This window comes from Bufo bufo, chromosome 2, assembly GCF_905171765.1.
Source record: "Bufo bufo chromosome 2, aBufBuf1.1, whole genome shotgun sequence".
Lineage (NCBI taxonomy): Eukaryota > Metazoa > Chordata > Amphibia > Anura > Bufonidae > Bufo > Bufo bufo.
In genome coordinates, this window is record NC_053390.1 from 460273567 (window position 1) to 460288122 (window position 14556).

A 14556-nucleotide genomic window follows, 5' to 3' on the forward strand; every position below is an offset into this window, starting at 1 on the left:
GTTTTCAGGTGTCACACAGTATTAGGTACGCGGGCATGCAATCGTCTACCATACAGACCCTTGCATGTGCATAGCAGTCATGGAGAGCTCTTAGGGTTTTATAGGGCTCACCTATAAGCTCCTTAGTTTGGGATCAAGCCAGTCGCTCGTTTATTTATATGTTCCAGCTATCTGCTAACTTCATCCGTGACACCGCCGGTCTGTCAACGCTGCAGCAGCGCTTGCAATTGCCAGCTCACCGACTGTTGTGCGGCGTGAGCACACGCTGGAACTCCACGTTCCACATGTTGGCCAGGCTTTGTGAGCAGCAGAGGGCAGTAGTGGAATACCAGCTGCAACATGGTCGTCGCCTTTCCAGTCAGCTTCTGCTCTTTACAAGCGATGAGTGGGCATTGATGTCTGACCTCTGTGAGGTGTTACGTAACTTTGAGGAATCAACAAAGATGGTGAGCGTCGATAACGCTATTATCATCGTAACTATCCCACTTCCATGTCTACTCAAATGCTCGCTGCTCATAATTAAGGCGGACGCTTTGTGGAAGAAGTGGAAATGGGGGGAAAAAGTACACAGGGTGATAGCCTGACCACCCTCAGTTCGTATTCTCAGCGAGAATTGGATGATGAGGAGAAGGAGAAGCAGGAGACGGTTGCCTCCGCTACAGAGGGTAGTACCCATGGAAGTTTTATTCCATCTGCTCAGCGTGGATGGGTAGAAGAGGAGGAAGAGGATGAGGAGATTGAGAGTCATCCTCCTGATGAGGACAGCAAAGTCTTGTCTGTTGGGACTCTAGCACACATGGCTGACTTTATGTTAGGCTGACTTTCCCGTAACCCTCGCGTTGTACACATTTTGGCCAACACTCATTACTGGTTGTTCACCGTTCTTGACCTCCGCTACAAAGAGAACTTCTCATCTCTCATTCCTATGGTGGAGAGGATGAGCAAAATGGTGCAATACAGAAGGTCCTTGTGAAAAAATTGCTCCAAAAATTTCCATTTGACAACGCTGGCTGCAGGGTACGTAGTTCCTTGGCCAACAGAGGAGGGGAGATGAGGGGAACGCACAGCAGTTCCAACAGAGGCAGGGCAACACTCTCCAAGGCCTGGGCCAGTTTTATGACACCCCGCCAGCACCCTCAACCTGATGCGCGGCCTAGTGTCACAAGGAGGGAAACATTTTGGAAGATGCTGAAGGAGTACGTAGCAGACCGTGTCAGCGTCCTCAGTGATCTCTGTGTGCCTTACAACTATTGGGTGTCCAAACTGAACACGTGGCACGAACTGGCACTCTATGCCTTGGAGGTGCTGACCTACCCCACTGCCAGTGTTTTGTCATGGCGTGTATTTAGTGCTGCTGGGGGCATAATAACTGATAAGCGCATTCGCCTGCCAACTGAAAATGCTGACTAGTTGACTTATAAAAATGAACAAGGCCTGGATTGCCTCTGACTTCTCTACTCTACCAGAGCAAAGCGGCTGTACATAAAGGCACTCTAAATATGGCTTTTATGCACTCTGCCACCACTTAAAAGGGTATATGGTTCGATCTCCCTTTTCTCGTCCTCGTTCTCCTTCATATCAACATGCTTATTAGGCCGCCCTCGCTCCTAATTAGAGGGTCAGCTCAGCAGCGGGCCCTCACCCATAATGTTTTAGAGGGTCATTAGCAGGCCCTCACCCATAATGTTTTTGAGAGTCACCAGCAGGCCCTCAACCATAATGTTTTAGAGGGTCAGCTCAGCAGCAGACCCTCACACCTAAATTTTTAGATGGTCAGCTCGGCAGCAGGCCCTCACCCACAAAATTTTCTTCCACACTATCTCGAAAGTTGCTGCCAACCATTTTCATCACTTATGTAGCTAATAGTGTGTGCGTACATGCGCGCATAATAGCACAATCAAAAAGAATATCACAAATATCACGAAATCACAAATATTTGGCGAATATTGCCCCTGCCGCTCATCACTACTACTCGGACAATATCGTTCCCAGCAGCGACCTGGGAGTCCAAGATGCATCCAGACATCCTCCCCATGCTGTTCTCGAACCATTTCAGTGGTGTTTCCATCAATTTCTGTCCTTTTACTATGAACCAGACACCCTCCCCTCTTCAGAGCAGGGGGTGCCTGGTTTAATTCTCGGGTTCTGCCATTGACTTCCATTGTGCACTTTAGTGCTTGACCAACACTAATATTCACAATATGTCTACTTTATTTTTGAATCATTTTATAAATGTCATTTTATTTTTTAGGATGTTAAAAGGTTTAGAATTTTGGAAGCAATGTTTCAAATCTTCAAGAAAATTTCCAAAACTAACTTTAAGAGCAAATTTAAATATGAAGTCACTTATGAGTGGTTTTTATTATATACGCCTCTCAAAGTTACCCAAATTAGAAACTACACCCCTCAAATTATTCAAAATTAATTTTACAAACTTTTGTAACCTTTTAGTTGTTCCACAAGAATTAAATCAAAATGGAGGTGAAATTTCAAAGTTTAGCATATTTTTTTTGCAGATTTTGTATTTTAAGCCATTTTGTCCTGTAACACAGCCAGAGCTAACAACAAAACAAAACTCAATATATAGTACCCTGATACTGTAGTTTACAGAAATACCCCGCATGGTTGTAAACTGCTGTACGTGCACATGGCAGTGCGCAGAAGGAAAGGAAAGCCATACTGTTTTTGGAAGGCAGATTTCACTGGGATAATTTTAAGTTGCCATGTCACATGCACTCTAGAGTAGAAACTCCAAAAAAGTGACCCTATTTTGGAAACTACAGGATAAGGTGGCAGTTTTGTTGGTACTATTTTAGGGTACATATGATTTTTGGTTGCTCTAAATTACACTTTTCATGAGGCAAGGTAACAAAAAATAGCAGTTTTTTTTACTGTGTTCATCTGACAGGTTAGATCATGTGTTATTTTTCTAGAGCAGGTTGTTATTGATGCGACAATATCAAATATGACTTATTTTGGTTGTTTGTTTCAGTTTTACATAATAAAGCATTTTTGAAAAACATGTTTTTTTACTGTCTCCATATTCTAAAAGGCATATTTTTTTTTTGGGCCAAATGTTTTATGTAGGGGCTCATTTTTTTTTCTGTATGAGATGACGGTTTGATTGGTACTATTTTAGGGTGCATATGACTTTTTTCATCGCTTGGTATTACACTTTTTGTGATGTAACATAACAGAAAATGGCTTTTTTTACACTGTTTTGATTTTACTTTTTTTACGGTGTTTACCTGAGAGGTTAGGTCATGTGATATTTTAATTGATCTGGTTGTTTCGGGCACAGTGATACCTAATATGTCTACATTTTATTTTATTTTTTTCATTTTAAAAACAATAAAAGCATTTTTGAAACAAAAAAAATAATGTTTTAGTGTTTCCATATACTGAGAACCATAGTTTTTTTTTTACTTTTGACCGATTGTTTTATGTAGGGTCTCATTGTTTGCGGGATGAGGTGACGGTTTGATTGGCACTATTTTGGGGGACATAAGCCTTTTTGATTGCTTGATGTTGCACATTTTGTGATGTAAGGTTATAAGAAAAATGGTTGTTTTAGCACAGTTTTTATTTAATTTTTTCTACGGCATTCAGGTGAGGGGGAGAATCATGTGATATTTTTATAGAGCCGGTCGTTACGGACGTGGAATTACCCAAGACTGTATGGGGCTTTTTTTTTTACTTGAAACTTTCTTTTTTTTATAATGAAAAACACTTTTTTTTAACTTTTTTTTTTTGTCCCACTCTGGGACTTACACTTCTGGGGTCTGATCCCCTCTGCAATGCATTACAATACAACCTGTATTTTAATGCATTGGCTGTCAGCTTTTATGCTGACAGCCTGCCTTTCAGACACAGCCTAAGGTCTGAATCTCACAGGCTTCCATAGAAGGCAAGCCCCGATGCCTATGAAAGGCCTTGAGCTTGCCTTCTCTGCCATTGGGTCCCCACCACTGCAGCGCAGAGACATGATGGAGATGCGGAGGGCACGCGCACCCTCCGCAAACCCTCTGCATGCCATGGTCAACTTTGACAGCAGCATAAAAGGGGTTAATACGCCGGCATCGGTGTCTTCACAGATGCCGCCGTTTTCAGCAGGAGCCCGGCTGTCAGTGACTGCCAGGTCCATGCCGCTGATCGGGCAGGCACAGCTACTGCACCCGCCTGATCAGCCCACCGTACATGTATGGCGCTGGTCCTTAAGTCACGTCCACCAGCGCCGTACATGTACGGCGAGGGTCCTTAAGGGGATAAATTACCCCCCTTATATGTGGTCACAAACTGCTGTATGATCACAGAAAGGAAGGAGCACTGTATAGTTTTTGAAGGGCAAATTTTACTGGAATGTTTTTTGGGTGCATTGTCACACTTGTAGAGATCCTGAGGTACCCCCAAAAAGGGACCTCATTTTGGAAATGACTCCATTCAAGGAATTTATTGATGGGTGTAGTGATTTCTTTGACCCACAGGCTTTACATAATTTAGAAACACTTGGCTATGAAAATAAAAATAAAAAATTTCCAATGAAATGTTGCTTTAGCCCCATATTTTTCATTTTTACAAGCTGAAACAGGATAAAAAAACACCCCAAATTTGAGGTTGCATTTTCTCCAGAATATGGCAACACTCCATATGTTGTTGTAAACTGTTGTATGGGCACACCGCAGGGCTCAGAAGGAAAGGAGCGCCATATAGCTTTTGGAGGACAGATTTTGCTGTATTGGTTTTTGGGTGCCATATCATATTTAAAGAGGCCCTGATGTATTCATAAAGTTAAAACCACTGAAAAGTGGCCCCAAGAAATGTATTAAGGGCTTTAGTGAGTGCTTTGACCCCACAGGCATTTCATAGAAATTCTTGGCTGTGAAAATTTGATTTTGTTTTTTTCCAATAAAATGTTGGTTTATTCCTTAATTTTTCATTTTCACAAGGGGTAACAGGAGAAAAAGCATGACATTTTTTTTCTCATGATTTTTCTCATGAATATGGCAACACCATATACATGGTTGTAAACTGCAGCGCTTAGATGGAAGGGAGCGCCATATGGCCTTTGAAGGGCACATTTTGCATATATTGTTTTCAGGGGCCATGTTGGATTTGAAGACACTTGAGGTACCCCTACAGTGGAAGTCCCCAAAAAGTGACCCTGTTTTGGAAATTACTGTCACGTTCGGGTGTGCGAGCGAAAGGGGAGAGGGAATAAGGCCTGGAAACTAGGGAATGGAGATGGACACCCCCTAGTAAAACCCTAATCAAAGTCCTGACTAACTACCAGTATGAACAGACCTCAGAGGTAGGTGAGTTCATACACAGGAATACCTAATGTCCTAACTCACCCTATAGGACCCTGCTACTAATGTCAGGACTGAGATAACCTGTTCCTCCAAAAGGAAGGATGAACAGGAGTCTCCCTCAGGCCTTAATACAAATGGCATGGAAATGCAACACACAAAATAACCCAAACAAAATAAAAAAGGGAAAGAAAACACCTAACTTCAAGTGGCTATGGCAGCACCAGGAACTCAGCTGAGATCCACACACCAGCTATCCACAACTCAAACTGAAGCTATAAACCACATAGCATAGTGGGAGAAACAACAATAAATAAAGAAGGTTAAATGACCAAAATAGCCACACCTGGGGAAAGAAGGTGTGGCAAGCACCAGAAACAGCACAGACGTCATTTGATCCTTTAATCAGAAAACATGTCAGATCAAACCATGTGTTGCCAGTCTCACCGATCTCCTGCCACCTATCGCGGGAACATCTGTGACAATGACACCCTTCAAGGAAATTATTAAGGGGTGTACTATGTTAGTGCTCTGACCCCACATGTGGTTCATAGAATTTAGAAACACTTGGCTGTGAAAATGAAAAGTAATTTTTTTCCCCCACTTAAATGTTGATTTAGGCTACATGCACACAAACGTTTGTTTCCGTGTCCGTTCCGTTTTTTTTTTGCGGATAGGATGCGGACCAATTCATTTCAATGGGTCTGCAAAAAATGCGGACAGCACACCGTGCCGTTCTGTAGCCCCTCAATTTGCCGACCGCAAAACACACACAGTCGTGTGCATGTAGCCTTAGCTCCAGATTTTTTATTTTCACAAGGGTAACAAGAGAAAAAGGATGCCATAATGTATTATCTATTTTCACCTGAACATGGTAACCCTACCCCAAATGTGATCGTAAACTGCAGTATGGGCACACTGAAGGATTCAGAAAGAGCACTGTGTAGATTTGAGGTCTGGTTTGTAAATGCAGTGGTCTCCTATGCTAGCGATCAGCAGATTGTTGGGAAGGAACGGGTATGGCATTATCCGCAGATAATGAGGTATGGAGACTGGCAGTTATGGCCCTCTTTGTACACTATTCTGCTAAAGTCTCTCTCTATGGCTTTCAACACAACTTTGGCAATAATGGCTGTAGTGTCCACTGTGGGATACAGGGTTTTTGAAAGCACATCTAGTCAGGACAAATCTAAGTGTGAAGGGTATCTTAACAGTGTCCCTCACTTCAGCAAAGTCTGAATGGCTATAGTAGTAGATTACCTTGCTGACTTCTATGCTTGGCCGTGCAGATTCTAAGTTTTCCTCTTTCTGTTGGTCTACCAGAGATTGGTGAGTATCTGTAGATTGAGGCCGAAGAAGAAGACACATAGGTCATTGCTTCCTTCCTCAAAAAAATCCAGTCTAAACTCTTCTAAGGTTAAGAATGGGGCCAGCCCACATCTAAACTTCTATAAGGCCTGAGCCAGGATTGTTAACACTGGCTGTGTCATCCATGCCATGCTATTCTGGGTACACATTACAGAACAATACAATACATTCACCCCTTAAGCCACAATGACATACCTGTACGTCATGGATTGCAGTGCCTTTAGCCTCCATGACATACAGGTTCGTAATGGCAGCAATCTGTCACCATGTATGCATACATGGTGACAGCGCTGAGACCCTGGCTGTTACATACAGCCAGGGATCTCAGCTAACTGGCCCAGGACCAGTCAGGGCAGTCCCAGGCCGGTGATCGCTCTGATTGGCTAGTCTGTACAGACTAACCAATCAGAAGATTAAATAGCTGCTAAAAGTTCTAATCCCCATAGTTCATGACTGTGGGGATCAGAACTTTGTTTAATGTATAAAAATTGTGTATACCCCCCCCCCCCCCCCGGAGCCTGCAAACTGTGGCTAGCAAAATCTGCCCTCCAAAAACCATATGTGTCATGCCCTGCTCAGGCTATGTGCGGAGGTCTGCCAGGTTAGCAGGTTATCTGGTATCCTGTCTGTCGTGACATTATAACCCGCCCATACTTTGACTTTGTTGTGCATTTTCATAAGTGTACAATGTATCTGATGATACTATATTCAATATTGATGATCATTGCCTTTAACAGCATGTGATCAGCATGAACCTGAAAAAAACCAAGATGGGTTCATGGCAAGTTCAATGTGTTAAAAGTAAATATATAGAGAGCATTATACTTCATATTATTGTTTAGAGACATGGATTTATCTACACTGGTTTCTCTAAACTTGTCTGTCTGAGGAACAATGGGTGTTTCATGGCTAAACCATGATTTGATAAGAGACGTCCATAAAACACATCTGGTGTGGAACAGATATCTATTCATATATTCACATACATATATATATATATTCCTGTGTGCATTTATTTAGCGTTTGAACTTGTTAATGATTCATATATACTATGTGATATTGATGTATTATAACCAAATATTAATGTATATTTTATAATGTGTGTATCTCACTGAGTAGGATATATAATTTTGTAGGATGGGGAAATCGTTTAGGTTGAATTTTCCTAAAATCTGATTCAGAGGAGCTGATGTTATTTCAAACATCATTACTCAATAATTAAGAGAAAGCTTTCTAAGGACCATTATACTCTTATCTGCCACATAAATTCAGGGATTAGGGAAACTTCTAATACCGCCAGTCAGTCTGAGCAAAATGTCAGAAAGAGTCCCTCCTAATTGATTTAAGGTGGGAAAGATCAGAGTTTAAGTGGGGTAATAAAGCAATATATATGTGTTAATTCTTAAAATATTTAAAATTGTTATATGATACAACAGTGCCATCAAGTGGTAGATGGGCAGAAGTTTCTAAGGAATGTCAATTAAATGACATCATCCCCATGTTTAACATACGTCACACCAACCTTATCTAATTGGAAATCCCTAATCCAAGAGGGGATGGGCATAGATAAGGATTGGAATATCTGATCCAGTTTTGGGAGATCAGGACACTTCACAAAAAGAAAAACTTCACAAAGATTTTATTATCTGTAGTTAGGCCAACGGGTGTATTTATAAGGTGTCTCTTACTGCCATATTCTTTCATTGAGCATAAGGGATTTTCCACTGATTCATTTCTATTGTTTTTGTTGTTGTTGTTACATTATAATATTTTGATAACCAGTATACTAATCGGTAATAATTTGATAAAAGAAAAGAGTAGTATTGTATTGTATTTGGTGTACTAAATTAAGTGAGCCCGGCGTAAATGGTGGAGCACCATCTTGTGATCAATTTTGATATTAACCTTATATTCATTTGTATGCCATTTTTTTTACTGCATGTATTTATAATAAATTATATTTTATATAATTAATTGCACCCTGTTTCATTAGCTGCACAAATTAACTTTAGATCTTATCAATAAAAGAACTGGCGTTTATATGTCCGCCAATAAAATTTTTCATTTTTCATTTTTCATATTTCATAAAAAAATCTGAAATCATAATTTTTATGATTTCATATCTTATATGAAATAAATATCCGACATATTTTGGAGGCCCCAGCGAGATCGATTGAGATATTTCTATAACCAATTTGTGCAATTAGTGAAAATATTCCTTAATCCTTATTGGCAAGTCAAATTGTTGTTGTTATTGATTATTGATCAGAATCATGAGTGTAACAGGCAGCGACCCAGGTAATGGCCAGGTTTTAGCAGATAGTCCATCTGACCCAGGAAAGATAATCTCTAAGGTTATCAAATATGTTTATTCCCGTTTGAAGTTAGATAAAAATATAGATGAATGGACTAATGAGCTGCAGGCAAGAGCCTATGAAGAACGTGGGGATATATGGAAGTTAGATGGCATGGTTGATAGATACCTGACATATATGGATTTGGCAAATGATAATACCAAGAGGGACCAACACCTCTTATGTGCATTGCCACCTGTTTTGTATGCATTGTTGGCAGTCAGTACTCTTTCCAAAGATAGGTATGAGTCTATAATCGGTACAAAAAAATATGTATCCAAGATAGAATCAGAACTACAATCCGCAGAAGTGAAGATCAAAGACTTAGAGTACAACCTTAGTCACAGCCATGATGCATACCAAAAGGCAAAAAGTGATTTAGAGGATTTATATCTTCAGTATTCCAAAATTAAACAGACAGATGGATCAGCCCATAATATAGTCAATGCTGAAAGGGATCCATCTAACACTGTGAGATCTCCTGACCCTCCATGTCTTACTCCCCACTATCCAGACATGCCATCACATGCTCTTAAAGCAGACCCCATCCAAGATACTCAGCAACCTGAAAGTGTTGGCATGATTACACGGGAGGCATTCACCCAATTGAGTCGGGCATTCCAAACTGCAACCGCCTTACTAGGTGCCAATAACATGGAAGCCCCTAGAAGTTCCTCTCCACATGTTCCCCTGAGAAGAGATGTTAGGGTTAAATCACCTGTGCCGTATAAGTCTCATGAAAGTTGTGAAAGTGCATGTGAGTCTGACAGTGGTGTGGGGAAGCATGTGACTTATTCCTTGCCACAGGATCACAGGCGACCAACATATGCTGAGGTGGTTTCTAGGAGTAAAAATTCCCAATATTCAGATAAGGATCAGAGCTCCTCCAGCATAATTAAGTTTTTGAATAATACAGTATCCAAATTTTCCAAGAAAGGTTCTTCTCAGATAGCCAATCACTTGGAACTGTATAAATCCACTATGGATTCTTTAAAATTATACTCTGATGCTGACCGAATCAGATTCCTTCCATGGGCATTTGATGATAAGTATCGTCATTACTTTACCTCATTTGGGGAGAGAGCCATTCAAGATTGGCCATGTGTTTTGCATGAGGTTAAATTGGAATTCGGACCATACCGAACCACCACTGATGCAAAACGGGACATATATAGCCCTACGTCTAGACCCAATCAGAGTCCCCGTGAATTCCTCTCTGTCCTCAAAAATGCCTATGGGTTGGCATATAGATCCCCAAATTGGGAATCTGAAGAATTCAAACAGTTATTCTATGACGCTATGCCAACCCAGATCAAATTTAACTTAGCCAGAGATCTGGATATTGATGCCCCCTTGGATTGGTTGGTGACGGCTGCCACCACGCTGTATAATATCAGTGAATGCCATGCAACAGATGAGAGAAGGTTTAAAAAATCCCCAGAGCAAAAGGTAGCTGAAGCTAAGGTAAACCCTAGCTTGGGATTTGAAAGCCAGCCACGAAGGTTCCCTCAGTCTACAGGACCTGCTCAACAAGCCCAGCAACAACAGGTAGGACCGCCCAAACAGACCAAACCCAAAAATACTAATGGATCAGAGGGGAATAATTCAGGTAATGGGAGGTCTAACTACCATCCCTATTACAATAGGGGCCCCCAGGGATACAGGCCCTATAACAATAGGAATTACCAAGGTTACAGGCGCTGGGATAATAGACCCAGACAACAGAGGGAAGATAGGCAGGAATCCTCAAATTCACCCAGGAGTAGGTCACCTACCGATAACCAGGGTGCCCAGCAAAGCCAAAATGTGCCCAGACCAAACAGGTTTGATCAGCTGGCAGAACAAGTGGCCCAGTTGAGTGACATTGTGAGAAAGTTGTCCCAGGTATCTCCAGGAAAACAGCCTGAACCTTTTTTAGGGGCAACTCCAGGTCCCAGCTCAATATCATAAAACAAATTGGGCAGGGTCAGAACCCAGGCCACTGTAAGGATATTAAGTTGATTGTGGTAGAATCTGATGCGATTCCCAATTCTATATTTCCTTGCAGTACCTCTGACCCTGAAATTAGGGCCAGGGGGGAAATGTCTAATATGTCATTTGTCTTGCAGTCTAATGATATCAATTCATATGACCAGATGTCTGTTCCAGTGTGTAATCCCATCGTTCCAGCATCTAGTCGTGAGCCAGCTGTGACTTGTGGTGTCACACAGCTTGTCCCAAAGGGGGGGGCTGACGCTGCTCCTCCAGCTTGTCCTGAGAGACTCAGGAATTCAGAGGTCACGGAGCTGCAAAGAGGTCAACCTCTCAGACAACAGATGGGTAAACATCCAAATTTTCTCTGTGATTGGTTGCAGGTGGATGGCCGATACTTTGTGGAGATATATCTCCAGAATGAACTTATCGGACCAATCAAAGGATTAATAGACACTGGATCACAAGCCACCATTTTATCTAGAAAGAAAAAATGTGGGTGATTGAGTCAGCACAACCCTGTATGTAGGTGCACATCACTATGGCGAAATACATATACAAACGCAAAATACAAATGTGATAGCACTCTGCAACCAGCATTCTGCCCTGCCTCTATGCTGGATGAGGCATTGGTGTACATTTTGGCCAAAGCGTAATAAGCCACTCACCACGTCAAGGTCGCCTCTATGGAGTGGTCCCTAACACTAGTTCCTACCTGTTTATGGGCTATGACAGCCACACAAAGTCCAGGGAATGCAGGTCAGCATGCACGCCAAGCACACTCTGCTTTTAACCTTGTCCGGTGCTATTACAGCTTTCATCGGATCCAGGGATGCAAGTACCAACATGCATGCTGAGCCCACCATATACTTCTTCGGAGCCAAATGGCTACTGGTAGGTTCTATATAAGCAGACTCAGTTTTATACTGACTTTAAAACCAGCCTCCAGGACAGATTGACTGGTCAGGTGTGCATGACTGCATGGAGATCGCCACGCCTCCAATATATACTACAAAGAAAAAATGTGGGTGATTGAGTCAGCACAACCCTGTATGTAGGTGCACATCACTATGGCGAAATACATGTACAAACGCAAAATACAAATGTGATCGCACTCTGCAACCAGCATTCTGCCCTGCCTCTATGCTGGATGAGGCATTGGTGTACATTTTGGCCAAAGCGTAATAAGCCACTCACCACGTCAAGGTCGCCTCTATGGAGTGGTCCCTAACACTAGTTCCTACCTGTTTATGGGCCATGACAACCATTTTATCTAGCACTTATTTCCAACAGGTTTTGGATTTAACATCAAAGAAGCCACGATTAAAGGGACACTGACAGGCCCGATAAACATATTAAGTTATTCCTATGCAGTCATAGGTCTATTAAAGTGTATTCCAACGATATAAGAGTACCTCCTGTCCGCATTTTAAACCATGTAAAAACAACTTTATAATCATCTGTCAATCAGCTTCCTTTATGCCCAAGGGGCGGTTTTTCACATCTCTTTATGCCCAAGGGGCGTTTATACTCCTACCTTTGTGCCCAGCCGCGCCTCAACTGTCGCTTCCTAGCGCCGCCCAGCTCATTATTATTCACTGGCTGGGCAGCTTTTACAGTCCCCGATCCTCCCGAGCCGACGCAGGCGCAGCAAGAGACGCTGGCATTGAATAAGGGACGCAGGCGCACTGCGAGTGAGGGTGCCGGGCAAGTTATCCGGCGCATGCGCAGAAGGTACAAGTGAGTTCAATGCCAGGGTCTCCTGCTGCATTGAACTCACTTGTACCTTCTGCGCGTGCGCCGGATAACTTGCCCGGCACTCTCACTCGCAGTGCGCCTGCGTCCCTTATTCAATGCCAGCGTCTCCTGCTGCACCTGCGTCGGCTCGGGAGGATCGGGGACTGTAAAAGCCGCCCAGCCAGTGAATAATAATGAGCTGGGTGGCGCTAGGAAGCGACAGTTGAGGCGCGGCTGGGCACAAAGGTAGGAGTAAAAACGCCCCTTGGGCATAAAGAGATGTGAAAAACCACCCCTTGGGCATAAAGGAAGCTGATTGACAGATGATTATAAAGTTGTTTTTACATGGTTTAAAATGCGGACAGGAGGTACTCTTATATTGTTGGAATACACTTTAATAGACCTATGACTGCATAGGAATAACTAAATATGTTTATCGGGCCTGTGAGTGTCCCTTTAAGGTCATTTGATGGCTCTTTGATAAGTGTGGGTGGAGATGCCTTACAGGTAAAAGGAACATCCTGGTTGACATTTAAAATTGGCAAGAAGACAGACATCCCACATTGATTGTGGATCTTCCATATGATCGGATGATCATAGGAATAAATTTATTAAAAAGATTGAATACCATAATTGATTTTATTAATGAAGCAGTATGGACTCAGGTGAAGGGTGCCTATGAATACTCTTGCAACACACAAGTACAACGCAGTTGTCATGTGATTGAAGAGAAACCTAGCTCTATTGAAGTGCATTTCAGGAACAATCAAACACCGGAGGTCACAATCCTGAAGAATGGTAAGCCCGAGGAAGATGTCAATGGTGCCGCTCACATCATTACCATCCAGAGGGACAAAATCAAAAAGGTAACTCTGGATGATGATATATTAACCATTTCTCTTTTGAAAGGGGGAATCACGAAATCGTGGACCTGACCAGGCACATTCAATTGATGGTACGGATTGAAAAGGTCAATAACAATTTATTGATTCCCGTACAGGTAAACAATATAGCCCGGGTGAAATTTGCCAAGTTGGATTTGAAATCCGAAGCAAGTTACATAAGCCTAGGACTCTTGAAACAGATCACCAATCCTAAAATGATTAAAAGTTTCTCTCCACAGGACCAATGAGTTCATGATCTGGATGGAGATTCCCAAAGTCATAATGTGGTTGCAAGATGCGTTTTGTCTATCTCCATAGGAAATAAAACTACGGAGCACGTTTTCATCGTGATAAATGAACCACGGTATCAAATGTATATAGGTAATGACCTTTTGCACTGATTTGCCGTACAAATCGACCTGGTGAATAACACCTTATGGTCCAGATTGCCGGGGAACCCAGAGGGATTCCAGGATGTAGAACAAGCCTTACGATGGAGACAACAGATGCCCTATGCCGTAAGTATCATGGTTGCTGAGAAAGTTGAAATTCCTGAAGGATGCAAACCATTTCTTCTCCCCATTAAAGTAAAGAAGGGACAGAAGCTGAAGAACACAGACTCGTTGGTATGTTTATCCAACAGAATACAGCAACTCGGCCTAAAGGTAAAGCCTACTCCCCTGATCAATATCCATCAGGATCTGTTACATATGGTAATTCATAACATGGTTTCCCATAGCATATCCCTACAAAAGGACACCGTAATTGGTTTGGCTATGGTTTCGGAATACTACACATTTGGATTCCAAAATGATGTTATTGGAATAATTCCTGATGAATACCTGACAGAGGAACAAACAGTGGAACAACATTTTTCCTCAACCCCTGAGGGGTTATTTAACATCCACTCTGTTTATCCTTTCAGCTCTGAAGAAG